This window comes from Cricetulus griseus, chromosome 2 (genome assembly GCF_003668045.3).
Source record: "Cricetulus griseus strain 17A/GY chromosome 2, alternate assembly CriGri-PICRH-1.0, whole genome shotgun sequence".
Classification (NCBI taxonomy): domain Eukaryota; kingdom Metazoa; phylum Chordata; class Mammalia; order Rodentia; family Cricetidae; genus Cricetulus; species Cricetulus griseus.
Window position 1 is genome coordinate 53,854,991 of NC_048595.1, and position 26,912 is coordinate 53,881,902.

At 41.3% G+C, this 26,912-nt stretch overlaps 1 long non-coding RNA gene across 1 annotated transcript in view; it reads left to right on the forward strand.

Moving 5' to 3' along the window:
* Positions 1-26,096, forward strand: part of LOC118238305 — a 35,199-nt gene extending 9,103 nt beyond the window's left edge. The window contains exons 2-3 of the long non-coding RNA XR_004768198.1: positions 8,362-8,560; positions 25,336-26,096. This is a non-coding gene — a long non-coding RNA (uncharacterized LOC118238305). The remainder of the gene's footprint in view (positions 1-8,361; positions 8,561-25,335) is intronic.
* Positions 26,097-26,912: the final 816 nt, after the last annotated feature.

Consider the following 26,912-nt stretch of genomic DNA (forward strand, 5'->3'; position numbering starts at 1 on the left):
TGTGTGGGCCAGAGGTTGAAGTTAGGTATCTTTCTCTATAGCTTACCACCTTATTTTTTATTTAAAATTTGCATTCATTCATCCATACATTCATTCATTCATTATATGCATGTCTTTGAGTGCATGTACACGTCTGCCAGAAGATGTGTGGAAACTAGAGAACAATTTTTTTTTTTTTTTTGGTTTTTCGAGACAGGGTTTCTCTGTGTAGCTTTGGAGCCTATCCTGGCACTCGCTCTGGAGACCAGGCTGGCCTCGAACTCACAGAGATCCGCCTGCCTCTGCTTCCCGAGTGCTGGGATTAAAGGCGTGCGCCACCAACTCCCAGCTGAGAACAATTTTTTAAAGTCAGTTCTGCTCTTCTACCATAAGGGTTCCAGGGACTGAAACAAGATCATCAGGCTTGGCGGCAAGTTTATTTTCCCACTGAGCTGTCTCAGCAGTCCTCCATATTATTTTTGAGACAGGATTGCTCTCTCACACTGTACGTGGAGCTCATTGATTGGCTGGTTTGGATGGCCTGCAAGTTCCAGGAATCCTTCTGCTTCCACCTTTCCAGAACTGAGATTAGAGGTGTCATTTTGGGGATTTTCTTAAATTTTATTTTATTTTATTGTATGAATATTTTTACCTGCTTGTATATCTGTGTACTACATGTGTCTGATAACCTCAGAGGCCAGAAAAGAGCACCCAGTTCCCTGGAACTGGAGCTACAAATAACTGTGAGCCACCATGTAGGTGCTGGGAATTGAACCCGGGTCCTCTGGAAGAGCAGCAAGTACTCTTAACTGCTGACTCTTAACACTTTCCCTAGTGTTCAGTTATTAAGATGGGTAGTAGGAAGTCTCAGGTCTTCCTCACCCCCAGTGAATGATTTTAAATCAAGTGAACAGTAAAATCTAATTTATGGAAAATCCCTTTGGCATAAAATATGGATTGGAGACCAATGGATGTAGAAAAGAAAGGCAATAAAAAATGGATAAAAGTAGGAACCTGGACACAGACCACACTCATGGAGATAAGGATAAAGTATGGTTTCGGATTAATTGGCTCATAAAATGGAAGAGTGTTTTGGAATATTCCTTTCTGCTGTGTAAAGATGTGTCACGCTGATTGGTTTAATAAAAAGCCGAACAGTCAATAGCTTGGCAGGATTTCTGGGCAAAGAGGATGCTAGGAAAAAGAAGATATCAGGAGGCCCTTAGTAAGCAGGATGGGCACTATGGAGAAGAGGTAATAAAGCCACAAGGCAGAAAGTCAGTTTTAGAAATTTAAGTTGGAAGAGCTAGTTAGAAACAAATCTATTTGCCAAGCTTTCATAATCAGTAAGCCCCTGTGTCATTACTGGGGAACTGATGGTCCCAGTGAAAAAGTCTGACTACAGAGAGATCTGAGAAATGGGCAGCATTCAGGCTGGTTCTCAGGGTCCTGACTAGGGATAACCGTGCATAGCTCTACTTGTCAGAACTATAGGAGAAAGATTAAGAATAAGGTCAGGGAGGAGACAAAATGGAGTGCTCTAGGGCATACTGTGTTCTTTTTGCCTGCAAAGAGCCAAGCAGAGTTACTTTGATTTGACTACCAAGTTCAGGAGTGGAAGACAGAGCTGGACTAAAGTAGCATCACAAGATATAGGATAACAAGGCCAGGGTGGTTCACCAGAGGAGAAAGGAGGAGTGTGGGGAGGTTGGAGAGAGAACTTAATGCTCGGTGTGACCCTCATGCCCTCTCCCATGAGATGAAGGCTCTTCCTCCTCAATGGTGGTGTGAACCCTGGGAGAAAAGAAGTATGTCAAAGTGCCTTGAAAACAGATACCAACAAATGTTTTCAGATATAGAATAAAGATATAAACACTAAGAAAGTTAATTTTCTACTGTGTTCAGAACCAACTGCAGCTACTTTGTGACTAATGAGCACTACAATATTGTCTCTGCATTTCATTTCCAAGCAGATTTGTCTCCCCTTGTGCTACAGACTGTCAGGGGACTGGAACAGATCCCTTAGAGGAACATAGCTTACACCCCCCCCCCAAGTCCTCAGCATGTAACAGATATCCACTAAATGTAATAATATGGCTCTAAACTGGGTATATAGTCCAGTGCTTCTCTGTAACTGACAAACACTTTCTCTGTGTCCTGTCCACTCTCACTGGAGAATGGTGACTAATGTCCTTTCCCTATTTGAGTAGTGGTTGAAGGATTGATGAAGTCAAATCCCTTGGAGACACTTGAGTAAGAACTGGACTGTATTGTTGTTCTGTTTTAATTAATTTGAAAATCACCAGATACTGCTCAAATGGCAACTGACTCATCAAAAGTGGGTGTTTAGAAGTGATAAATGAAAAGTCTGAGGATTTTCTCATTAATTAATTTGGTTATGAAAATAAGCACTGGCCCACATTCCCAGTGAAATAAAAACAGATCAAAAGTAGCCAAGTGATTGGGCCTGAGATGGAATTGCTTAAAGTCTTTTCTGGACATAGAATCTCACTTTTGGCAGCCATGTAGCAACATACACATACATATGTGTGTATGCATGTATGTGTGCCTTTATGTATATAGATATACTTATATGTATATGTATGTGTGTATACATATATATATATATATGATTTTTTGCAGAGATTTCTGAGTAGATGCTCTTTTATCATAAAAAGTTAATATGAAAACCATTAAACATTTATGTATCTTATAAAATAAGTATATCACTTATGATAATTATTATAATAGATATTAAAGTAGATTTTATGTTTTTCACTATTTTAAGACTATTTTATTAATATTTCATAAAGTTATTTTTCCTTTATCTTATACTTAATAAATCAGGAGTCTTTTGCTGCAAGCAACAGAAATTCCATCTGGCTAGTAAAGAACAGAATTTCCTGGGGAAACATGGGGAGTTCACAAATTTCAAAGAAAAGCCTGAACAAGGCTTAGCAAAGTCAGAAGCAGCAGCCAAGGACTAGAGAGATGGCTCAGTGAATAAGAGCATTGGTTTCTCTTACAGAGGACCTGGGTTCTGATCCAGCATCCACATTGTGGCTCACAATCATTTGTAATTTCAGTTCTAGGGGATTCACTGCCTATGATCTATAGGCAGACTTTTCTGTCCCACCAGTCACTCCCCATAACCACTTGATATTAATTATAGATGCTTGGCTGATAGCTTAAGCTTGTTTCTAGCTAGCTCTTATAACTTAAATTAACCCATTTGTATTAATCTATGTGCTTCCCCAGGGCTTGTTTATCTCATGTATGTACATCTCTCAATGTTTCATGGAATCTCCTCAACTCTGCCCTTCTTCTCCCCGGCATTCTCCCTACCCCCAAATCCTGCCTAGCCATTGGCCAATCAGCTTTTTATTAACAATGAGAGCAACACACTTTCACAGTACATGTGTACAGAAGGATTATTCCACCGCAATGATCATACACCAGGCACAAACGTGGTGCACACACATATACATAAGCAAAATGCATGTAAAGTAAAATATAAATGAATCTGAAAAATAAGCACTACAGGATGCCACAGAAACTGTAGGTCCAATTCTCTAGGTACCCAGTGTGCACCACCTGCCCTTCACGGAAAGATCAGAAAGATCTGACCAGAGCAAGAAAGGTCTAGTTTCTGACCAGGGCACCTTGCTAACTATCTGGCTGGGATGTACTTAAAGGATCTTAAACATTCACCAAAGCATATGCCAACTTTAGTCACAAAGGAAATGCAATGGATGCTAAATATCATGAACAACAGTTTCAACCATACTCAAGCATATTAGTTATTTTCATATTGCTGTGAGAAAACACCATGTCCAAGGCAACTTATATAAGAAGTATTTAATTGGGCTTATGGTTTCAAAGGTTTAGAGTCAGAGTCCATGATGACCAAGAAAAGGCATGGCAGCTGGAATAGCTGAGAGATCATATCTTGATCTACAAGTAGGAGCAGAGACAGACAGACGGACAGACAGACGGACAGACAGACAGACAGACAGACAGACAGACAGACAGACACACACACACACACACACACACACAAAGAGAGTGAGAGCAAGCGAGAGAGAGAGAGAGAGAGAGAGAGAGAGAGAGAGAGAGAGAGAGAGCATGCACTAGGGATAGCATTAGTTGTTTAAACTTCAAAACCTGTCCCCAAGCCTCCTAGTCCTTTCCAAGCATTTCCATCAAATGGTGACCAAGCATTCAAACATAATTTTATGGAACCATTCTCATTAAAATCACCACATTATACCTCATACCCCCTATCGACTCATGGCCGTAACACAATGAAAAATGTATTTAGTCTAACTTCAAAAGTCTCCATAGTCTCTTTCAGTCTCAACATCATTTTAAAGTCCAAAGTCTCTTCTGAGATTCAAGGCAATCCCTTAATTGTAACCCTCTATAAAAGCAAATTAATACTCCCGACATACAGTGACACCGGATATATATTGCCATTCCAAAATGAGGCATAATGAGGATCAAAGCAAAAATCAAAACCCACAGGACCAACTCTAAATCTTATAGCTTCACGTCTGATGTCAAGGGGCTTCAATGACTCTACCATTTCAATTTTGTTCACAGAAACACACTTCTTTTTGGGGGGGCCAGTTCCACTCCCTTTGTGTAGCTCTCTTTGGCAGGTGTCTCATAGGTCTGGCATGCCCAGCATCTTAGGGTCCCCAACACAAACCAGGCTTCATTTTCAAAGTTTTACAAAATGGCTTCTCAGGGCCTCAGGAATATGACTTTCCTGCCACATTCCAAGCCTCAGGAGCTCTCCTTAACTGTGGAGGAAGGTTCCAAAACGCCTTTACCCCTGTAACCCTTCGTGATTCTAAAGCTAAAATAACATGGATGACACTGCCAAATTTGACTAGCAATTGGAGTGAACCCTGGTGCTCTCGAATCACATCAGCTGCACCCTTGGTTTGTTGTTGCTTTCTAAGGAGCAGAAAGTTCCTCAGGCCTTTTGCTTTCACAAGCTGGGGGCTTAGGTGGGTTCTTGCCTTGAAGGCACCTTTCCCTTATTTCATTTTAGATCAGGCCTCTGCTTAACGTCCTTATCTTTTCTAGCACAAACCCTGGCTCCAGCATTAGTTTCTTGGTGCTACTTTTTGCTTTAAACTGCTTGTTTTGTATTTCTTTCTACCCTACTTCCTCATTTTCTGTAGACCTATGTAAAGGAGATTGCAAATGACCACCACATCAATGTTAAGATGTCTCCAAATCTCCAACAAAGAAACTGGTTTATTACTTTTCAATGTAGCATCGGGCAAATTCTTAAGACAAGGAAAGAAAACAGCCACATTCTTTGCCAAAATTTCACAGTAATCGTCTCTAGCCCAGTTGCTAACATTGATGCCCTCTGAAACCTCCACAATCTACATGGCTCTCAGTATTGCTATCTTCTAAGATCCCACTTGATGGTCCACTAAGTTCTACTTACAGCATTCAAATGTTTTCCTAGTCCAAAGAAATCTTGCACATTCCTCCAAAGAACTGCATGGTCAGGCATGTCATGGCAATAGGCTACTCCCTGGTACCAACTTCTATCTTAGGAACTTTTTTTGTTGCGGTTATATGACACCATGACCAAGGCAACTAGCAAAAGAAAGCATCTATTGAGCTTACAGTTTCATAGGGCTAGAGTCCATGTCACAGCAAAGGCGTGGCAGCAGGAATGGCTGAGAGTGCATATCTGGATTCGTAAGTCAGAGGCAGAAAGAGACCACTGAGAGTGACACTAGTCTGTTTAAATCTCAAAATCTGTCCCCAGTGACACGCCTCTGCTAACAATCCATTCCTCCTAATGCTTCCCAAACAGCTCCTCCAACTAGGGACCCTGTATTCAAATATATGGTCTCACTCAAACCACCACACAGAGAATAATTTTTATTCACAATTTTCAAAGTATAATAATTTATATACACGCATATATCTATTGAGAAATACATATAATTAGTCTCTAGCTCCATATCTTAACTTCTCTGAATATTGATTTCATTTGTTTTTTGTTGTTGTTGTTGTTGTTTTTTGTTTTTTGTTTTTTGTTTTTGTCTAGATCAAAAAAGGAATTGGGATCATGGAAAGTAGTAGATTGGCTGAGAAACTGAGGTGGGAATAGCTTGGAGGTGAGGAGTCTTGGTGAACTGACTTCCAGGACCATATTTCCAAAGGGCTTGTGTCCATGTTTAGAAGAAAAAGGGATGTACTTTATCTCTAATGACTATGGTTAGGACTAGCAAGTAGAAGTTCAAGGGCAGCAGATGTCACTTACAAACAGAACTTCCTGGCAGTCAGAACTACTCCACTTTGGAAAAATGGAAAGCCCTACGTCAAGGGAGTTCCAGCCTAGGATGCTGTATTGGGTTGAGAGAAAATGGCTCCAAAGGAAGTGGTACTATTAGAAGGTGTGGCCCTGTTGGAGGAATCATGTAATTTCGGGGGGGGGGGTTGTGGGCTTTGAGGTTTCCTATGCTCAAGCTATGCCCAGTGTCATAGTTCACTTCCTATTGCCTGCATAGCAAGATGTAGAACTCTCAGCTCCTTCTCCAGCACCGTGTCTACCTGCATGCCACCATGTTTCCTGACCTGATGATAATGGACTGAACCTCTGAACTGTAAGAGAGCCACCCCAATTAACTGTTTTCCTTTATAGGAGTCGCCATGGTCCTGGTCTCTTCACAGCAATAGAAACCCTAAGACAGATATTATGGTGATTTGAAAGACAATGGCTCCCAGAGTATTTGCTTAAAGACTGAAGCTAAAGTTAAAGTCAAAAGAGTCTAACCCCAGAGGCTGTTTGCTTCATAATGCCACAGCAGTTTTCACTTACATAGACTAACAAATAGTCTACACAACTTAATATGAGGACTGGCACATGGCAGGGACTCAGTAGACAGTAGGCCCCTTCTACCCGTCAACCTTATGACTTTAACCTGAACACACCCAGTGAGCCAGCCAATGGTCACCTTTCAGTTTGGGCCCCTTGATACCCTCACCCTCAACTGGTTATAATGGGGTAACAACCGTTCTCATGATCAAATCACTGTAGCATATGGTACCTTCTAGTTCTTAGAACCAAAATATTTCCTTAAAGTCTCCTGTCACACGTTATTTAACAGAGTTGGACCACAGTCTTATCCCAAAACTTGTTAGTATTTAGGCATTTATTTGGTCTGCTTTTGGAAATCTAACAGGACACGCCCTCAGCTGCAGCCACTAAGAGCACCACCTGTGCCTATTCACTATGTTCCCTTTTAAAAGGGCCCTGCCCACACCCATCTCTCTTTCTCTACCTCTGTCTGTGTCATCCCCCATCCCTTTTTCCTTTCTCTCACTGCTCCTGTCCTTGAAGGCTGGTCTCCCCCTCCCCTTCCCCTTTTTTACGATCCCTTTCCCTAATAAAACATCTCTCCACCTGAATTATGTTGCATGGCATCTTTCTCTCGCATGCTGCTTTTTAAAAATCACAACAAAACTAATGAATGGTAAAAGGAGATAAACAAGTGAATTAAGGAAGGAAAGGGGAGATAATGAATGCTGTATGGGTCCATAACTGTGTCCCCTAGACCCATAGTTTTCTGGTAAACAAACCAAGGCTTAGAAGGATTTACTTAACACGCCAGAGTCCAGGGGTAGGAATATGGCCATCATAGTAAAAGCGTGTCACAAATAAGGGAGAGTGAGGGCCAGGCTAGAACAGGGAGAGAGGTGAAGACAGTGTTTCTTGCCTATATAGCATTTTGAATTCAGTCTCATCAGGACTGACTACATTAACTTCCTAAAGTCCTGGTTTGCAGAGACTGGGAAACTCTGAACATCAAGAATTTCTAAAGCTCTCCGGGATGTTTTAATGTATCACCAAGATCAGAATCACTGGTTTAGGAAGACAACTGTTGACCTTTGAAGAGTTGATGCTGAAAGCACAGCACTGACAGGGAAACGAGGAGCCTGACTCTGCTGTTTCCTCCCAAGTAATTGCTGCCTTTATTGAGGACAGCCATGTTCCAGTCACACATGTGACCTAACACTTGCCATCTGGTCAGGCAGTTATGATGGAATGAATTACGGATAATATACTCACAGAACACCATTTTCTTACCATCCCTACAAAGTGCTCCCATTTTACAGATGAGCAAATCGAGACCCTGACTCCCTATTCCTTGACCTACCAGCCAAAGAAATTAGGAGGCTGGGAAGCCAAACTGGAATTTAGAGAACAATAGCAGCCTGGAGAAAAGCCCTGTGGTAGGTTTCTTCTCCTCTCTTTCTCCATCCCCACTTCCTCTCCTCTCTCTTTCTGCCCCCCTCCCGCACCCCTCCCCAAGCCTCACCTTGCATCTAACTTATTCTGTTTAGGAATTCTCCTGGCCTCTCTCGTCCTCCTTGGAACCCCAGTCTGTTGGGAAAGAGGAGAAAGGACTGGAGATACTGACTGAGGCATAGCTGGGGATCAGAACCAGCCTCTGTGCCTGAGAAACCGCAGCCATGAGAAACCACCACAGCCCTATATTTTGGAAGACCTAGGAGCTAGCCTGAGATCAGCACCTCATCTGTGGTGAGTAAATTCCTTATTTCTCAACTCCAGTGTCAGCATGAAGGGTTTGCACCAGAGCATTTGGGTCACAAACTCTAGTTCTGAGGTCTAGGTAGATACAGGGATCTAAACAGGGACTGTCGAGCAGGCCTGCACATGCCATGCCCCCCCCCCCAAATAGTGTGAATTAACTGAATTCCAGGAGCTGTCACTATGAGGGCTGGAGGACTTGGCATTTTGAGGACTTTGGGGTTGTTTTTAAAGCATTGTTATTAAATCTATGTTTTTATCTATTATCTTGTAGTTAATATGTTGGCCCAGTGATAATAATATTAATAAATGTGTGTGTGACAAAACAAACAACAATAAAAGAACATGAAACTGGGCTAAACTTGGCTTCATCTTTGAGTACTTTGGGCTAAACTGTCTAACAGGCCCTTACTCTACTCAAGGGATAAACCAACCTTGCAGGACACAAGCATGGGCATTTCTGCATTAACTAGAACTTCTCTTCAGAAAGTAAAATTGAAATTGCATGATCGTTATCACTAACTTCTAGTACTTTGGTATGCATTTATTTTCAGGGTCCCTGGTGAAACAAACCCCTTTCCAAAAATCTGTCTGGTTTTAAAAGCTAGGCTAACCATTTCATAGAGAAACAGTGCCCTCTGCTGGAAGAGTGCAGCAGAGCAATGCCAGGGTGCTGAGATAATTTAATACTTTCATAAAGTGACTGTTCTCACTTGAAATAGATTTCATGAAGAATAATAAATAAAATAGTATATGAATGCATATTCATGAATGGCTTGCTATATGTTGGGCAAAATTAGGCTTTGGTGTGTCCATTTGGGAGTAATTAATTACTCTTGGTCTATAAAAAGAAGTTAAGGATTAGAAAAAGGCTGGAAATGTTTGTTATATTGATGGACAACAATCTGGAATGGGAAGGCATGGAGAGAAAGCTGGGTCTCCAGGCAGCGTTCTGAAAATCAGAGACATAGTAATTTACTGCAGGTCCCAGTGGTTGTTCCCACTGCATCTTTTTGACAATTCTCTGTAATAATTCTACAGGGCCAGGACAATTAATTATCCCCATTTGACAAGTAAGGAAAGTGAAGGCCAGAGACTCTAAGTGACAAACAGCGTCTTTGTCCACTAAAAGACAAAACCAAGTGTTAATCCCTTTCTGAGCTTCTCTATGCTTCCATTTTCCTGTCCGTGAAGCACAGGTAGAAGCAACCTCTGCCTATCCCAAAGGTTAGTTGAGAATACTCATGTGGGACTCTCAGCATGATGCTTGGCCCAGAGTGAGCCTCAAAGCTACGTAACAAGCAGAGACTTGGGCTTCCGGGTCCCTGTGCTGTGCCTCTTCCACAATGTAGTGTTAAGGTCTTCAAGGCCTCAAGAGAAATAGTGACACTGGGATTGTTCACATGTACTCCAAGCCCTAACCTTGTGAACACTAGTGACTTCCACAATGGCTGTTAAGACCTTGAATTGCATTACAGAAATGGGTCATTCTTTCTTTGAGATCATTACATAATTACAACATTTCCCCCATCCCTTCCCTCCCTTTAAATCATCATCTATGCTCCTCTCCACGCTCCTTCAAATTCATGGCATCTTTTTTTCACTAATTGTTATTGTGTGAGTATATGTATATACATATATGTATTCCTAAATATAACTTGTTCAGTCCATATATGTTATTTGCTTGTATGTTTTCAGGAATGATGGTCTGACACAGGACAACCAATGGGTGTGCTATTCCCTGAGGGAAAACCTCCCTGCCCTCTGAAATGGGTCAGTCTAGGGAAGCTGTGTCTCCATGGATTGAGTGAGGACTACTGTACAGATTCCTGAGCTCAGAATTTTAGTATGAGGTGTGGGGTGATATCTGAAAGTTCAGAAACCATGTCAGAAGGAAATTACTACTACAGAACTGGGGACCCACGACCAGGAGGGGAGAAAACTCAAGGAACATGCATTCATTCAGTCCTTCCCTTATCTGTTCTTTTTATGTTTAGCCTGTTTACTTGTGTGTGGCCCTGTGAAATAGACATTACATCTGGTTTCATTTAACCTACTGTAGAGAGGGTCAGAGAATAGCACAAGCATCTCATAGGGAAGTAACCTTCTGAGCAGATTCACACAGCAGGACAGAACTCAACATGTCTGGAAGGGGTTGGCTGACCTGTGTACAGCACTTACTGCTAAGACTATCCACTTGGAAACTAAAAGGTCACTGGGAAGCCTTCAAGGAGACTGAAGGTGGTGCTGGGTTGTGGTGGGATTTGACCCTCTTTTCTACCCTTTGGGCCTAGACATAGTCAATGCATCAGCCTTCCCAGAGTTCACTGGGAAGACCAGCAACTAATGCCACCTGTCATTCTTAGAGGATAAGCAAACTTACAGCTGTGGGTCTTTGGTTTCCTTTCTTGATCCTTTCTTTGTGTCTCAGTGATACTGAGACCTTTTCTTTTCTGGCCACCCAAGATTCCTAAAAACATTGTCCTTTGACCATAGCTTCTAAAGGACTGACATAAAAAATCTTTGGGATAGGACATGGGCATTTTCTTTTGTAATCATTTGTGGCAGTAGGCCTTGAACCAGGGGTCTCACACTTGGTGGGCAAATGTTGTACCACTGAACTGTATCCCCACCAGAATTTTTGTGCTTTACTTTTAAAAAATTGAGAATTGTGATAGGGTCATGTCAAGTTGTCCAGACTGACCTTAAATTCACTCTGCAAACCAGACAGACAGGTTGAACTCACGTGAAGCCCAGGTAGGTCTTGAACTTCTGATCCTGAACTACAGTCCTGCACCACCAGGCCCTGCTGAGTTTTTTAAAGTCTATTATGAAACACTTTCATCTTCATTGTAGATAACTGACAAGCACAGACAAGCTCTAAGAGTGAAGAAGGACATCACCCAACGATAACCATTACTAACATTGCTTCCTTCTACTTGTTTCCTCCAATTAGAATTTTACTATATTTTTAAATACACATGATCATTCCAAACCCTGACATATTAATGATTATTCAAAAGAAATAGTTATGACAATATCTTTATTACAATCATATGAATCATGTGCTTATTATTATTTTTATCATATAATATTGCTCCTAGTAAAGGCATTGTACTTTATCGGCTCTCATATCTTGACCATTTCCAATTTTTTTGTATTGTAAACAATGCTCAAACCTAAAATATTCTATGGCTATTTAAAATGTAAGCGAATGTTGTACATAAAGATGTTGCTTGGTCATAGCTTTTAATTCTCTATTTAACCACTACCCCCGATGCTTACAACAGGCTTACTTCATCTTTACTGCACAATCCCAAGTCTCATGACATGGCCTATCCCATTTTCTCTCTGGAATACTCATGGCTTCTACTGATAGTGAGGCACGGGCTCATCTCTCTTAAAAGAGGAGCTCAAAATTCGAAGCAAGCTCAAATGTCCTTTGCTTAGTGAGGCTTTCTTCTCGGCTCTCAAGACTTCTTGTCCCTGTCTCAACACCCTTCTCTCTTATTGTGCTGTTTGACTGAGCAAAACAGGCATTTGGTTAATTAGTTGGAAAACTGGTCATCACACTGCAGGCTGAATTGAGCAATGGAAGTAGTCTGGTGTCAGAGCTAGGAATCATTATTGAAAATAACGTGGTTACTCATGCTAGTGTGTGCATGAACATGCAACCCATGTACACACTAGCCTGCAGAGGCATTCCTTTTCCTGTTTTTCTCCTGGATGAATACTTTTTGTTCTTGGAGGACACGGCACTGTACCAAAGAAAGAAGCTAGGGTCTAGGGTCTAATTCCAATTTCTACACTTCTAATAGAACTGGAGCAAAAACTGTGTGGTGGGCACAAAGTTGAGCTCTGGAAGTATAAAACCAGAGAGTGTGAGAGAGATATTTATGTGCAGAAGGCAAGCACAATAATGGAAGAGTGAAAACAACCTGTACACATGTAGGTCTATATGGCTATATAGGGTATAGGGAAAGAAAACAAATGGCATGTGTTGTGGAGACAGAAGAGATGGAGTGGCAGGGAAGAACAGGTTAAAACTATGGAGGAGTATTTTAATGTCAACAGGTTGTCCCTGAGTGGACCAGAGAGGAAATATCAAGCAGATGGCATACTAAGGCACCTCTCTCAGGTGTCAGAGTCAGGTTCCTGATGCCAGTGGGTGATATGAAAGTAAAGTAAATTGTTGGGAGGCCTTGATGGTCAGAGGTTGCATTCTATCAAGGCCTGGCAGCACTCTCCAAAGTTCAGCAACATGAGGGACTCCCTCCCCAGCAAGACTTCCTGCTCTCTATCTACCCTTCTCTGGAGAATGTCTCTAGGGCTGGCCCTGAGGACTGACCTTACCTGAAAGCTGTCTCTAAGCCTGGATGCCTGCTTTATCTCTATCATTACCTTTGGCACAGTTTCCTGCTAGAAGCTTTCCTGCTGCACATATGGTAACTAAAACTTGTATTAGGAGCTTTGCTATTAGACCCAGCCTCCATATATGAAACCTTAGGATAGGAGTGTGCCATGTAATGCAAATTAGCATTTGTCCCCCAGCTCCCCAGTCCTATATATTTTCTATACTGTGGAATGAAGTTGAGCTGATTCACTGAAGTCATCTCCCAGACAGCTCTCTCCATCATATCTACAGTCCTCTGAACCCTGTTCCCGCTTCTGCTACCCTGAGGAAGAAGCAGAACCATAAGTAAATGAGTCAGTATGTAAAAAGAGTTTAGGGTCATGCCCAAACTCACCCATCCCCAGCTAAAGGCAAAGTGTTGGATCATCGTATGGCAACCTGGAAACATTTGTGCTTGTCTAAAGTCTCCCAATGACATGGGGGTTTGAAGTCTGGGAAGCTACATCTTGCACAATCCACATTCCCAGCATACATTCATTTCCTAGAGCCAGGCGTCATGACATGATACCAAATGCTCAGTAGCTTTAACAGCAGAAATTATTTTTTCTACTTTCATGGAGGCCAGAAGAGTTATATCATGGGGTTAGTAGGGTGGCTTCTTCTGAATCCATTTTCTTTCTCTTGTGTCAAACCACCTGCCTCTGTGCCCTAATCTCTATAATGACACCATTTGGGGGCTAAGGCCCACCCAATTTATTTCATACTACCTGTATTAAAAGCCACATTCTCACATTCAGTCACATTATGAGGTATTAGGGATCAAGACTTCCACAAAGGGATTTCAGATGATACATTTCAACCTCTAGCAATGAGTTTCTGGATGACAGCCACACATTAATTTGATAATCTGTAATGATAATGTGTCCCCTGACATAGAGGAGCAACTCAATAAATAATGGTTGAATTAGCCAGTTGAGTGTACAAACACTAACTTTATTGTTGTTGTTGTTATTATTATTATTATTATTATTATTATTATTATTATTATTATTATTATTATTATTTTGGTTTTTCTGAGACAGGGTTTCTCTGTGTAGCTTTGGAGCCTATCCTGGCACTCGCTCTGGAGACCAGGCTGGCCTTGAACTCACAGAGATCCGCCTGCCTCTGCCTCCCGAGTGCTAAGATTAAAGGTGTGCGCCACCAACGCCTTGCCAAGCACTAACTTATGTGTTTCAATGCCTGCAAACACTCCCAATATCTGTTCAGCCTACACTTCTCTCAGCACTTCAGCTCACAGTTCAGGGCCTTGTTTGTTGTGCATGTGCACATACAAGTCCTTTGATTCTTAACTCATATACAAAATATCTACCCACCTGCCACAACATAGCTTAACTACCATATTGTTAGTGACTATGTAAAAAGACTTGATAGCACCACCAAGTCTCTTATTTGGACTTTTCTGAAAGTCCCAAAGTTCTACTTATGTAGAAACATGGCCATAACCAGGTAACAGATGTATGTGATGCCACAAGCATTCAACTGCACACTAGATATGCTAGAACTTGCACATGGTCAATTTCTGCGTGTTGACTGGGTCCAATGCACACTGCTGTGTGAGAGGAGAACATTCTTTGGCTTCATTAAGACTGGAGAGCAAGATTTGAAAATTCCCATTTTCACCCACTATTATTCAGAAGGGCTGTACTTGTGGTGAGACTGCTGGAAACACTGGAAGGGTGGATCCCTCACCCTCTCACCACCACGCCCCCATCTTCACCTTGCGTGGCAGTCATCCAGTAGACCTACTGGGCCCATAGTGTATTTTGCCTACTGTCAAATTCCTACTCTTTTTAATTCATACATGTCACAGCTGCCTTCATTCTCAAGTTCTAGAAGAAATGCTTGTACATTTGACACCACACAGCTGGAGGTCTAAGTAAAATAAAATCTACTTAACGGAAATAACATTATAGATGGCTACAAACTACTTCATGCCCATTTAAGCTTATCATGCAACTCTGTTCATTAAGACCTAACCTGGCCGGGCGTTGGTGGCACACGCCTTTAATCCCAGCACTCGGGAGGCAGAGGCAGGCGGATCTCTGTGAGTTCGAGGCCAGCCTGGTCCCCAGAGCGAGTGCCAGGATAGGCTCCAAAGCTACATAGAGAAACCCTGTCTCGAAAAAAAAAAAAAAGAAGAAGACCCAACCTGAAAAAAAACATGATTTTGGAGGCTAGGCATGGTGGCTCATGCTTGTAATCCTAGCACCCAGAATGAGAGGCCAACAGACTACGCTGCGTTTTAGGCCAACCTGGTCTTCATAGTATGTACTAGGCCAGCCAGAGTCATAGAGACCCTGTCTCCACAAATCCAGAAATGATTGATCTTGGAAGAGTTGGAAGAGAGGAGGAGTATGACCAAAATATATGGTAAAATTCTCAAAGAACTGATAAAGAATGATGATGATGATGATGATGATGATTATACCTTTGAAACACTAGATCATGGTCTTTAGACAAGTTTCCTAAAGTCCTTCCAACTTTCCTCAGTGTGACCCACTATAAGGCCTCCATAGAATGAACTATCATATAGCAAGATTAATATAAACCTAGAATACAGTAAATGATTAATAAACAGTACCTGTTATTATGTCTCAAAAGAAACTCACCTACTTTTCATACGGTGTATGTCCTTCTTCAACACCATGCACAGAATGCCTTTACCTATTCAGCTTGCAAAAATAATACTAAATTTATGAAGCCGTTGGGGTGAAATCCCGTAAGATATAATGGTGTGTGGCGTTTTAAGAGTTCTAAAATTTCATTGCAATCTTACCTGTGCCATATTAAAGCCTAAGCTACTCCCACGAGAGCTGTAATTATTACTGGGCATGTATTCATTCTGTGTCCATTGCCTATGTGTGCTTTGAGAAGGGCAGATGGATAGCGTGCATCAGGCATCTATCATGGTTAAAGCAAGGAGCATTTCTCTGGACCCTTTTCAAATCTAAGAGGATGTATCAAATACCCATTATAATGTGGTGTATGACCAAGCACTGGAGCTTGGTGGTGCCTCTCACCCTTCACGTCACATTCTGTGCACATATCATAGAACTGAGGCAAGTGTACATTTTCAATACATGGACAAGAACACTCTCATGGAAGAACCAGACAGCTGCCTGACATCAGGTATTCATTGAGTATCAGTGCCTGAAGGCAAGTATGCGGAAGCCAGTTCTCTGCTTACTGACCCCTGATTTTTGACAGATTGTTAAGCAGGCTGTACCTAAATTAAATCAATTATGCAGTAGACATCAGGATAGTATAACTCTTATAGAAGTCATCTTTACCCAAGAATTTAATTTTATTTGGTGTTATTAGGCCGCAGTTCAAAAATATTAAGTGGAAAAGCCTACAAATTCATACGTTTTAAGAGTATTTGTAGTATTCTTATAATTGTCCTATTTTATTAGTGGTATCACTAGTCTCTCTGTGTGTGCCTAATTTATAAAGTAAACTTGCAGAAGAACATATGTATAGGAAGACACAGCATACACAGGGCTCAGTAGTGCTTGTAGTAACGAACATCCAGAAGGGTTCCGGGAACATGCTCCATGCTTCTTTTGAGAAATAGCACATGTGTGTCATTTTGTATATAATAAGTGATTAAAAGATGTCATTCCTGAATAAGTAGTTCTCAGTACCTCTAGGTAGCACTATTGGGGAAACCCAGGATGCTGTCCCTCCAGCAGACACCGATCTGAGCCTTGAACCCCCTAGAACCCGGAATCTGTTGCTGGTGATCAGCGAGACCCTCTTCCAGCTTTAACAGCCTCACAGCTGATGAGGGATGGTGATCATTTCCTTCCAAAGTTGTTCTGTTCTCGTTCCAAGACTTCAGAACAACTGCTGGCTCAATAGGAAGCTCTCCGAAGCTGAGTCAACCATCACTCATCCTAGGAGGTGACTCACACACCAGTGTGTGGTCCACAAATGGTATGGGGGTGGTACCTCTCCGGAGACTACTGATGGCCCCGAGTGAGTTGTTTGTGATCACAAGCTCCTCACCAGCAGACAGGAGAACAGTTGCACCAATTAAGTTCTTATATCATCATGTTCCATCTGGACTCCTACAGAAGCAGGGAACCATCTACTGGCTTTTTGGAAAGATGAACTTGGGAATGAGGGGATGCCATTTGCCCCATTCTCTGAGTCTAGTTAAGAGTCAGAATGAGATGTGGAAGGCTTGAAACCTTGTGCTGTTCGTGTTGTGGTAAAGTGAGACAATTTATGATCCAATGACAGGGAATTTTAGAGGCTGGGGCAATTTCGGTGAGGTGATCTCATTTCTCCTGAAGTTTTACTTCACAATAACATTTTATGAAGATCTTAAAAATGATTAATGCATTATTTTTCTGTTTCTTCCAATACGTCCAACACTTTATGGTACTAGACCTTATTCTGTACCTTTACTGGGTTTCCCTGTGAAGCCTGGCACAGGCCCTATGCTAAAATACCTCGGTCTGAAGCTGAGCCTTGATATTCTTTCAGAAAAACCTCAGGGATGCTCTTACACTGGATAATGCAACAGTGCTAATCAAATTGGGGTCTGAGGCCAGAGCTGGTCCATAGTTGTCTGAACCACTTCATTAGTGACCTGCAGAAAGAGATGCTGACCTTTTTAGAACTTTCTAACAGCTGCCCTCTGCAGGAGTGTTTCATTGTATTTTTATATAAGTAATAATTAGTAATACAATTTTTAAGGTTGAATTGAAGTGTCATCACAGTTTGAGAACAATTAATATAGTCATCCTATATAGATGTGTTCCAGCATATACTTATTAAGCTCTTGTTTTATTTTAAATACCTTCCTCTTGTTTCTCTTTTATGATCATATTTCAGTCTCATATGGTCACATGATTTCCATTTCAGGGTTCCTAAAGGAGGTATAAAATACTTGTTATAAAAACATGTTTATTTTGTAGAAAGTGGATGCTGCAAAGTTAAGACAAAATATACAGTGTTTTTGCTAAGCTACATATTTTATTTGTTCTTATTTATTTATCAGTGCTAGGGACAGGACCCTAGAGCCTTGTGCATGCTAGGTGAGCTCTCTACAAAATGCTGTGGACAAAAAGACTGGGTTTGACTCTAGGATGTAGTGGGCATGCTACGAGGCCCAAATGAGAACACTGTAGCATCATCCTCTAAAGTCACATCCTCTGGCTGTCTGGCACGCACCTGGATCTGCAGTAGTGAAAGCTCCATTGATGAGCCTTTGGTTGAAAGCAGCTTCTCCCACCTGTGGGATGTTGTGGTTTGAATGTGAAGTGTCCCCATGGTCCTGAGCTGGTAGTGTTGTTAGGGAAGATCATAGGACCTTTGATACACAGAGGCTTTCTGGGGGAGCTGGTCAGTGGGAGCAGGCTTTGAGGCTTTGTAGCCTGGTTCTACTTTCCATTTACTCTTTGCTTCCTGAGTGTGTATGCAGTATGATCGCCAGCTTCCAATTATGGCTACCAAGTATTTCCTACCTTCTGCTTTGTCCTCTCCACCCTTGTGGACTGTATATATGTAGAACTGGAAGCTAAAATAAGTCCCTTTTCTCTTAAGTTGCTTTACTTGGGGCATTTAATCACATCAATAAGGCAGAGACCAGGACATAGGACTTTCCAGGCAGGGTGTGTTTTTCTTGAGACCAGCTTGCTAAATACTGGTTAAGAACCTAAACAGGACCACTGAAGCTGTTGTAAAAACTATTTTCAAAGTTTACTACTTCCTAGGCATTTAAAGATCCTAAATTTATATTCTATAAGTGAAAATTTTATAATAGTGAGAAGTTGTGTAGTTTCCAGAGAGAACACAAGACTTTAGAATCAGAAATAAATGGATTTGATTTTTTTAGTCTATTGACTAGCAAGTCAAGATCTTTGGGGCTTAAATTCTTTACTTAAAATGGGGATAATAACACCTCTTTTGAGTCCTTGTGAGAACCATATGATATTAAAAATGTACATGTGACATAATCCTTCAAAAGTCTATTAGTTGCTTTTGTCTGTTCTCATGTTTCCATGGTGAAACTTCTGTAAAGGAAATTAAAAATAACTTGCTTTTTCCCACTTCCTCTATGGAAAGATGGAGTCTAGTTCTCTTCCTTGATTCTAAACTGTTTAGCCACTTTCTTGACCAAACAAATGGAACAGAAGTCATGTTTGAGGTATGGCAGAGCTGTCATCAGAAATATTGTAGTTTTCACCTGGCTCCCTAGGAAAATGAGTTATAGGGAAAGCTAGCTGCTATAGAAAAGATTGATTGCCCTTAGTACTTCATATGAGAGAGTAGAGGAACCAGTGGGAGGAGGGGTGCTATCAGTACAGAGGAGTCATCCAAACTCCACCATTGGGTGCTAACTCCAAATGAGACATCTTCAAAAGATGCCAGAGCCAAATGCCGCCTCCATAACTACCATGAGGAAGGCTCTAAGAACCACCCAGCTAAACAATATATATACAAAATATATATTTAAACTAAATATTTTATATTTAGCTGAACCAAAATGTTTATTCTAATTTATTAAATTTTGTTTATTTTTTATTTTGGTATTTTTAAAATTAAAAATGTCTGATTTGTTTTATTTAGTTATTATACTGCTTCTAATAATTTTTGCTGCTTAGGCCACAGAGGTATAAAAGAAAGCCTATTAGGTCAAAATACGGCATTTTTCTTCCCATTATGATGACTGTAATTAATTCAAACTACCTAAAACATAGAGACTAAAATATGCAACATGTCAAGATACACATACATTATATATACATATAAAATAATATATTCTGCAAATATGATGTATACAACAATCCCTTATCTATTTTATGCATACATATGTGTTCGTTTGGGTTATTAAACAGTAACACTCTACTATAGGAAAAAATTGGCATTTTTTGACACTATTTTTCCCCAGAAGCAAGTGTTGCAGCATTACCTCCAGCAATGCTGAAGTGGTCAGGGCAAGGACCTCTGTTCCCACATGGCTATCCTCCTTTCCCATTGTGCCATCTGAGAATATTTGCCTCCTACTCTTTTGGGAGGCAAATGGCTGTTCTCAGAAGGGGCAGCTTGCCTCAGTGACTGAATACCTGTGACTGAACAACTATGCCTCAGGAAGCCAATTTTGCCAAAGGCCAAGGCGACATTCTCAATTCAGATCTGATATTTTCATCTCTTTCTCTTTGGTTCAATTGGTTTAGAACCAACTGTTGAGGACACCAGGACAAAACACTGCAGAGAGGCCCTGGGCTCCCTAGAACTCTCATATGCAGCAATAGAGTTAATTACAGCCTCCAACTTTAGCTATGTTCTTCCTCACATGTGTTCTTGCCTATATTGAAAAGAACATGTTTAATTTTCCCAAACTTACATATAAGACATTCACTCAATGAGTCTTTGTTGGGAGCCTTTTGTTGAGCCATGACCTGTGATAGGTTCCTGGTCTATGGCTTATAAATAAAGTACTCTTATGCCCTCCCACCTTAAGAATGAGAGCAGACAATGAGAATGCAATTTCAAGAATGTTGGTGGCTTAATAAAACATTGTGCTGGGATCCAGGAGTTCATTTGTCTTCACAACAGTCCTGTGAATTAGCAGCTATGAAGCCCTGCATTTTATATTTTGGAAAAGCAAGGCAGAGCCAACATTGAGACTACATATATACATACATACATACATACATACATACATACATACATACATATATATATATATATATATATATATATATATATATAGTCTTATACTCTCAAAATAGTATGCCACTACAAAAATCTCAGTCTCCTTTGGCACATAAACATTTTTATATTAGTGGGGAGAGAATAAGCTTATGGAAGTGCTTCCAAAATCCAGACTGCCCTGAGAAAGGAAATTCTCACTTTAAAGACAGGAATGAAGTCACAGAGGCCACTTCAGAACCTGTTTCACTCTAGGACCCTCCTCTATCTATTCCAGTTTTGGACCTCTTTCTATAGCACCTTCCTACTGGCTGAACTATTAAATCATAGAGGTCCAAGGCTGAAAGGACTTCAAAGATTATGTAGTCTGTGCTGGCTGGTTTTTTGTCAACTTGACACAAATCAGGGTCATTTGGGAAGAATGAACTTCATTTGAGAAAAATCCCATCATCGTTTCACTTGTGGGCAAGTCTGTGGGCTCATTTTCTTACTTAATGATTGATATGGGAGAGCACAACCCCCTGAAAGTGGTGCACCTCTGGGAACATGTTCCTGGATAGTATAAGAAAGCAAGTTGAGCAGGCAAGGAATCAGAGTTCCCCTGAGGCCTCTGTTTCAGTTCCTGCCCACAGGTTCCGGCCCTGAGTTCCTGCCTTGGCTTCCCTCAGTGGACTGTGACCTGGGATGTGTAAACCAAATAAACACTTTCCTCTCTAAGATGCTTTTGGCCATGTTCTTTTATTACAGCAACAAAAACAAAACTAAGACTGTAGTCCAAGTCTTCCTGTGACAGTACCATCTGGAAGCTCTTCAATAGCCTATCCCTTGAATACTCCTTTAAAATTACAAGTGCTGGGCTGGAGAGATGGCTCAGTGGTTAAGAGCACTGCTTGTTCTTCCAAAGGTCCTGAGTTCAATTCCCAGTAACCACATGGTGGCTCACAACCATCTGTAATGAGATCAGGTGCCCTCCTCGGGCCTGCAGGCAACATGCAGACAGAACACTGTACACATAATAAATAAATAAATCCTAAAAAAAAATTACAAGTGCTACCTACACCATGATCCCAGTAAGGCCCAGTTCTTAAGTGGACTGAGAATTTACTACAACCAAAGTAACTGCAGAGAAAAATAGACTAAACAAGGCAGCACTGCCTTGCTGGTCCCTCATGAAAAAAAAAAAAAAAGAGAGAGATTAACATGCTGCAAAAAACTGCCTTCCAACATAGGATATGTTGATGTCTGAGTGCGGTAGGAAATGTCTTCAATGCTTAGCCAAAATCGCACTGCTCCAAGGCAGGCTGCTCTGACCATGGACTTCTTCAGTCTGCTCGTGCTCCACTCTTCCATATCCTGGCAAACAGTGCCTGCATCCTTCACATTACTTTGGCCAAAATCTGTGAGTTACTCTTGTTGCCTCCCTCTTCCTTGCCCCCACAGCCAATCAATTATCAAACCTCATTGATTATACCTCCAAAATACATCCCTATTTCATGTGTTTCTCTCCATGACAGCTACCCATATCTGAACACTGTAACGTCCTATCTGGAACCTGTCCTCCTTCCTTCACAATAGTTACAGGCACACACACACACACACACACACACACACACACACACACACACACCTCCATTAACCAAACAATAACCATAGTGATCATCTAGAAAAAGTCATGGCACTTTCTAGCTTACCCTTACGATTTCCCACTGCTGGCAGAATCCCATTAGAAATTCCACCTGCCACTGTAACTGGGTCTCGGTCCACTTCCTAGCTTGTTATCACACCAATATTCCATTTTGTTTCTGCCTCAGTGACCACCTTTCAATTCCTGCCTGCCCTAGGGCTCCCAGCTTTCATTCTGGAGTGGCCCCTGCACTGGCTTTCTCCACCACCTTCTTTGTCCAATTTAAATTCTTCCCGAAAGAGTCAGCTTTAGTGTCACTGGCCACAGAGGTCTTTTGTGTTTTCCCTATGGATATTAGTTCCCCATGGGAGCTATGACTTCAGACATCAGAAACTCATAGAGCTTGAAAGTCTAAATTAACCTTGCCTTAAGTACAATATTCAGATATCATCAGAAATGTGTTTGGCTTCAACTCTTCATCTAGTTTTTTTTTCTATTTTTGTTTAGTTAGTTTGCTTGTTTTATTGTTGATGATGCTGTTTTCTGAGATAGAATTTCGATATGTAGATGAGGCTGACCTCAAACTTTGAATAATCCTGCCTCTGCCTCCCAAGTGATAGGATTACAGAACACTCGAGACCACATCTAGCTTAGCATCTTATAGTCAACAAATATTTGGTACCTACTACAACTCAAACATTATCCTAGCTACTGGACAATGTATCAGTGAAGAAAAAGATAAACTTCTTGCCTTCAGGGGCTGTCATTCTATAAAGAAGAAACAAGCATTCACAGACACACAAACAGATAATAAATACAATAAACAACTTTGGGTTCTATAGCCAAAGGGCAATCTACCACAAATTGATTTTTAGAAAAAAAAAGTTGTATCTGTACTGAGTAAGTACAGAATTTGTTTCCTGGTTATTGTTCCCTAAATAATTAGCTGTCTCTATACTGAGTATGTACAGAATTTTTTCTAGTCACTGTTCCCTAAATAATGCTGTATAACAATTACTTATGTAATACTTATCTTAAGTATATGAGTAATCTAGTTATAGTTTAATGTGCATAGGAAGGTGTAGGTAGGTTATATGTAAATACTGTGCCATTTTGTAAAAAAGCATTTTAGTAGCTATTGATATCTGGAATGGAGTCCTGGAACCAGTCTCCTCTTGGAAACTGAGGGATACTGCTCTTAGAAAATGTACCTGATAAGAATGAGAACTAGAAAAGGACAGGCAGATTGGGAACTGGAGGTTGCAATTTTAAATAAGGTGACATTGAAGACATCTACAAGAAGGTGGCATTTGATCCAAGCTTTGATGTGAGAGTTAGCCTAGTAATTACATGAAACAGAATCTTCTGTCATGAATGACTAGAAGAAGGTGCCCACGAGTGCCTGGTATCCTGAGTGGGAGAGAGGACAGGGAGGGCCAAGACCCAGCCTAGACTGAAGGTTTGAGAAGAAGAGTTAAAGTCTCTTCTAGTCTTAAAACTTATAGTCTCAGGGAGCTGTCCCTGCCCGTCTCCAGCTGCAGCTGCACTGGGGAGAGTGGCCGCTGACCTCACCAGGGCAACACAGTAGAGCTGGCCCTGAGGGATGAAAGCAGGAGAACTGGCCCTGCCCCTGCTGCAAGGGGTAAACTAGCCAGGGCAATGCTGGAGAGCTCCCCCTGGTGGTGAGGACAGGGGATAGCTGGTGGCTGACCAACCTTGCAATTACCCAGACCCAAAACCAGAGTTATGAGTTGGCCCACCTCAGTATCCACCCCATCTCTGATCTGCTGGAGCATGTGAAGGGACCAGTCCTGCAGACCCAAAGCTGTAGGATCTCCACAACACAGAGCAAGCACAGGATATTCAAGAGGAGTCCTAGTGAGGGCCCAGAATAGATAGTGTAGCAGAAACCAGAGTTTTCAAACCAGACCAATGCCTCTTTGCAATGAACTCTTGCAAATAATGATATAGGTATAAAAGGGCTTACTGTGTGACTCACTGTGTCACACAACAGCTTCCATGATGACGCTGATTTTTCCTTTTGATTTTTCTTTTTTCTCTTACATTTTATTTTATTTGGAGGGGGTGCTGCAAGAGCAGAGGGCAGATAAGAAGGGACGGGGAAATGAATGGGATAGAGACACATGATGTGAAAGACACAAAGAATAACTAAAAAGAAAGTTAAAAAGCAAACTGAAGTAGTAAATGTTTAAATACAATTTTAAGGTATATTTTCCCATGTTTGTGTGATATTTAACATGTGCAATTTACATAAGGGTACAAGTGAAACCAGCTCACTAGGAGACAAAGGGAAGAGGAAGGGGAGAAAGGGGATTGCTGGGGCATGGAGAAGAAATGTGTTCAACATACAATATACACTTGTAAAAAACTTTAAAATATGTTTTTAAAACTGTCATAAATTCTGAGATTCACTGTACATACTGTATTGAGCAAGAGATTTCAAAGAGGGTAGGAATAAAAGAAGGAATCTGATAAAAATTGCTGTACCAGACATACATGTGGTTCACTGAAAGGAGGCAAACCACCTACAGTATTTTAAACATATATGGCATATGTATAAAATAAAATACATATTTAAAAAGGCAGAAGAAAGACAACCAACTCCTGAAAAGTTACCTCTGATCTCCAAATGTGTAATAGGTGCTCTCTCTCTCTCTCTCTCTCTCTCTTTCTCTCTCTCTCCTCTCTCTCTTTGTCTCTCCCTCTCTTTCTCTCTCTCATGAACACATGTAGAACACACACATACTCCCCCCCTCTAATAGGTATGTATGTGGGACACACACAATTGAGTAACAATTCAAAGATTTCAAAGCCAAAAGAGTTAAGTGATTCAATTCAGTGACATATAAACCATAAGTGACAAAGTCAAGAAGCTAGGCCTTCCAAGTTGACACTTTGCTTGAGATTTTACCAAGAGTGAGGAAAGGCAGAAGAAGGATGGAGAGGGAGAGGGTGCTAAAGGGGGTAGAGAGAATGAAAACAATAGTAAGAAGTGGTTCTTCCCTTCCTCCAGGATTTTCTGTCTTCTTTTCTTTCTAGGTAGGGAAACATGAGCACACAGATGGGGCACAGAAAACACACTGCGGGACTTTGATCCACTAACCACTTGATCTCCAGAGTTGATACAAGTCCTGGTCCAACTGGCAGGCTCCTGGCATCAGTACTTCTCTGGCTCGCACCTCCCGGTCTGTGCAAATTGTTTAAGAAAAGCAGGTCAGCAAAACATCACCTGCTATTGTTGGGCAGAGAGAGTGTGTACTCCCCTCAAATAGCTCCTAACCCTCCATGCTTGCATACCTAAAGGAGGTCAAACTCCGTTTGGGTTTGTTTTTGTTTATTCCCCAGTTTTAGAGCCTTTCTGTTCAACTTGCTTTGCAGGGAGGATGGAGGCAAAGGCAAGGGGCTCAGATATAAAGGAAACCTGCCACACACCAAATCCTGGGTGAGCTCTTGCCATCTGTATCACCTTCATTCTCTTCCATGGCATTGTATCCTTCCAACAGCCCACTGAAATGATGGGTACTGAAACTGAGGCCTGATAGGCACAAAAACACTAGTCCCCTTATTTGTGGTTTCAGTTGCCAGCAGTCAACTGAGTTTCTGATATACGAAATTCAAAAACAGACAGTTCCAGTTGCATGTGGCTGAGGATAACAAAATTTTGTACCATCCTATTCCATTCCACCCCAAACATGAATCACCTCTTCATCTAGCATTTGCAAGCTGTGTATACTACCTGCCCATGGGCCACTCAGTAATCCAGTATTTCTACACTGTGTGTATATACTATCTGCCAGGGATCATCACACATCAACTGTAGTAATATAGTTCATTTTACTTAATAATTCCAAAGTGCAAACACAGCAATCAGGCAGTTAAGGTATCAGAGAGAAGCCATAAAGTACTTCCCTTAAATGAAACTTTATTTTATACACACAAAGTTTATTTTATAAACTTTATTTTATTTATATATAAATATATAAAATATATTTTATTTTATTTATACAGACACACAGACATACATGTACACACACTATGGTTTTAGATATCTACTAGGGGGCTTGGAACATATCCACCACTACAAAAGGAACACTACTACACTTAACTAGGCATCCCAACAGTAAATTCAAAGCCAAAATTCCATCCACTCTACCACCATTCACTGTTCCGCCCAGCAAATATCACTTTTCCCATACTGAGAATCTAAACTCTGAGGTTAGAACAAGCCAGGAACAGAATCAAAAGAGAAAGTGAAGCTGGGGTGGTGGGCTGGTGAAGTGCTTTATAATCCCAGCTGGCAGGAAATGGAGACAGAGGATTGTGAGTTCAAAGTCTGCCCTAGCTACAAAGAGAGGCCACTCTCCCCAGGAGAGGAGGGGGAGGGATGGGATTAAATTCCTGCAGCAGAGAAAGGGTGGGGGTTGTCTACAGCTTCTCCTGGGAGGCATCTTAGATGGCTCTGTCCCACCTTCCCAGGGTCCTAGCAGTCTTGGTTCCAGGCCCAGATGGGAAGATAAAGAGAGGGAGAAGGGGACTGGGAGGTGGGGGTGGGGTGGGACTGTTCTGGGTTAATGATGTATAAATTCCGTACTCCAGCCATCAGAGTCTTCCAAGTC